This window comes from Urocitellus parryii, chromosome 2, assembly GCF_045843805.1.
Source record: "Urocitellus parryii isolate mUroPar1 chromosome 2, mUroPar1.hap1, whole genome shotgun sequence".
NCBI classification, from domain to species: Eukaryota; Metazoa; Chordata; class Mammalia; order Rodentia; family Sciuridae; genus Urocitellus; species Urocitellus parryii.
The window spans coordinates 84,487,938-84,491,842 of record NC_135532.1 but is presented as its reverse complement, the minus strand read 5'-3'; positions in this window follow the sequence as shown (position 1 = coordinate 84,491,842).

Below are 3,905 nucleotides of genomic sequence, written 5' to 3'. Positions count from 1 at the left end.
TAGATTGTGGAAGGCCTACAGTGGTGGTGCAATAAGGGTGGTGGTTACTGATCAACTGGTAGAGTTGTATTTCAATATTTTAACAAGTCGTGCAGTTGTACCAGCGTGGGTGTACCATGGCAACCCTGTTATTATCACTTCATGAGGACCCTCAGGATGATCTACATCTGTTTCTGCAGGTGAAGAAAACGCCATGCAGGGAAGTTAACAGATTTCTTCAATGTCACGAAGTTTGGATCCAAGTGTTCTCTTATTCTCATGTTCATTCCATTACACAAGCTGCACTGTGCGTACAATGATAACAACAACAGGTCCTTGTGGGGAGGTGTATAAACTTCTTGGAGAGAGAAGGAGCACATGGGTGTAAGATGCCCCAGTGTCCAGATGGTGCCAGCAAAACTGTCAGAGGGCAGAGAAGGGAGCATCGTTCATGGACTAGTTTGACTAGAACAAAGCCTTTAAGAACAGGAAGAATTTAAGGCATCAGCAAGAAGAAGGGAGTATAAGGAGCAGACTGGGTGGAGAGGTCTGGACTGAGATGTTAGAAAAGTCTGGGTCTGGCTAGGGTGGAAAAATGGCAGTCTAGAGACTGCCACTAGATGGGAAAGTGAAGAAGATGTAATGTCCCCTCACACCGTCATTACTTGTATGGTCAACAGGGATAGATCAAGTTAGAAGGAAGTTTTAAGAGGCTCTGTTGACAAGAGAAGGGAGATGGCATTCATTGAGAAAGACTGGACCACCCCACCTGCAGCTGCAGGATCTGGTTACCATTCATGCTGTTGGACACTGTCAGGTTACAGATCCTCCTCAAATTACAAGGGCAGGATAAGCCCATTGTCGGTTGAAAATGTAGTTAATTTGCCAATGCACAGACTACATCTGATCTACTACATATCTTGGCTTATAGTGCAGCACACTGTAGTGTTGGTTATTTCGCTTCATGATTTCCTGGCTTACTGGGAACTGTAGTGATTCCTGCTATCCAGCATCATAAGAGAAAACAGACTGCACAATGCTAGTCCTGGAAAAAAATCCAAGTTCAAAATTCCAGGTATGGTTTCTCCTGAATGACTTTTGCTTTCATCACATCATAAAGTCAAAAAACCCTAAATCGAACCGTGGGAAGTCAGGAACTATCTATATATATGTTCATCTGATCTGATCTCTCCCTCTAGAATGTGAGCTCCATGAGGGCAGGGACTTTGCTGAGTTCACCAGGACATCTCCAGTGTTGGTGAGGCAACTAGTATTCCAAGCAGCAACAGGAGAGGTGTCTGATAGCCCCCAAAACTGTAGCTCCCTGGGACAGGGGAACACAAGACCATTAGCAGTCTGGTTTCCAACATCAGCACAGGAGCATGCTCTAATTGCAAATCCCAGTGCTCACAGTCTCTCTCTGCCAATTGAGGCCTTTCCTTGAGCTTCAGCAGTGTTAGCAAAAAGACTACTGGTTCTCAGACAAATAATATCTGGCTGTCTGCTCAGTTGGACTTGAAAAGGCCCTAGAGTACTTTCCCTGTAGTACACACACAGTTGCCAGAGTAGGTTTTCTCTTGTCTTCAAAAATAAGAAATGTACTAACCCTTTACAAATGTTCCATGGCACCACAGGAACTACTTTGGCAAATTTCCAAGGTGAAAAACATGAAATCTTGCAGAGCTCCAGGGAGTGAACCCAGGTTCCCACATGTATTAAGCATGTGCTTTGCTGCTGAACTGTGGCCCCAGCCCAAAACACATTTTTTAAAAATTTGTATTCATGCACTTTTGTGTCACTTCATTTTCTCTTGCAAGACCCTCAGACAGGCATGTACCTCTAAAATCAGGTACACACAATTACAACACATCCTGCCCATCTGCATTTCTCCCTCAGACACAGGGCAGATTCTTTTGTGTAGTATCCCTTGGGCTCTTGGCTCCACATTGGGGCTTTTCACCAAAGAAATTGGAAAGTAGGACTGCTTTCAGCTATTGTGCCAAAGACATATGCTCAGAGACTCCTCATCCAATATTTTAATTTTTAAAGATGTTTAGTTGTAGATGGACACAGGATCTTTTTTCTTTTCTTTTTTTTTTTTTAATGTGGTACTCAGGATTAAACCCAGTGCCCCACACATGCAAGGAAAGTTCTCTACCACTTAGCCACAACCCCAGCCCTCCCCATCCAATCTTAAAATATAAATTTGAAGTAAATTCTAAGGCTTTTTCTGCAGTCATTTTGGGAAGTATTTGCAGGCATCAAACCCTGGGAAGGAAAACAAGTGAGTTAAACAGCTCTTTTTTGTTTGTGACTAATAGGCTCTCCTGTTCCAGCTCTTGGATGCTAGCTGATCCCTCCAGTTAAGGCTATTTGGGAAGTAACAGCAACAACCTCCCCATCACAGGCAAGATGAATGAGGTCAGCCCGGGGTGGGACCCTAGGCCTCCAGCATGCTAAGGCAAGCACTAGACCACTGAGCCACATCCCAGCCCTGGCAGAAGAGCTGTCAATCACATGGAATGCATGCACAACCACTGTTTAGAAAACAGGGGAAAAATCAGGAAGCATTTCTCTGCAATTAACTTGGAATATTTCAAATCAAAACACATTTTTCTTCAAGTGTGTGTGGAGAGGAATATTAGCAGCACTAAACTTTGTAAATAACTCTAATAATGATGATATAGAAACTGCTGGAACAGACCATTCCTATTCACAGCTCAGGCCAAGACTCAGCATAGCCTGTGCACCCTTCCTTCAAATACCTATCACTTGAGTCAAAGAGATTCCAAATGAAGGCTGAGCTTTCATGTCAATCTTTATTTGTATGTGCTACCTACTTTTAAAATGTTAAAGTTTAATGCTTATGAGTTGAACTGGGTGTATTTGATACTCGTAGCTTTGGTAGGCAAAGGGATTTTGTCTTCCTTGGCAATACAGGTTCAGTATCTGTTATGGTTTGGATGTAAGGTGTGGACCAAAAGCTCACATGTGAGACAATGAAAGAAGGTTCAGAGGAGAAACGATTGGATTGTAAGATTCTTAACCCAATGAGTGATTTAATCTTCTGATAGGGATTAACTGAGTGGTAACTGAAGTGGAAGGGTTTGGCTGGAGGAGGTGGGAATTGAGCTGTGGCTTTGGGCATATATTTGTATCTGCAGAGTGGAGTCTCTCTCGGCTTCTTGATCACCATGATGTGAGCTGCTTCCCTCTGCCACACACTCCACCATGATGTTCAGCTTCATCTCAAACCCTGAGAAAAGGAGCCAGCCTTCTATGGACTAAGACCTCTGAAAATATAAGCCCTCAAATAAACTCTTCATCCTCTATAATTGTGCTGGTCAGGTCCTTTAGCCACAGCAGCAAAAAAACCTGGCTAAAAAATAATCCCCTATTAGAAATATTTGGAACCAGAAGTTTTTCAGATTTTTTTTTCAAATTTTGGGATATTTGTATATACATAATGAGATATCTTGGGGAGGGGATCCAAGTCTGAACACCAAATATATTTGTTTCATACATACCTTATACACATTGCCTCAGGGTAGTTTTATGCAATACTTTAAATGATTTTGTGCATGAAATAAAGTTTCATGGTGTGACATTTTTCATTGGTGCCATCATGTCACCAATCAAAAATTTTGGATTCTGGAGCATTTGAACTTGGGATTTTTGGATTAGAGATATTACGTGCATTGATAGAGGACAAAGGTGTTATTTTTTTCTTTAAAATAACATCAGGATGCGTATGTGGCTCAGTAATAGAGTGCTTGCCTAGTATGTGCAGGCTCTGGGGGCAGATGGATAAAATAACAATGTCATGATTTCATGCTTGATGGTAGAGTTTGATCTGCCTCCATTTCGGTTTGCCCAGATGCTGAGATGACCAGGAGGAGGGAAGTAATGGAGGGAAGAAGATTTTC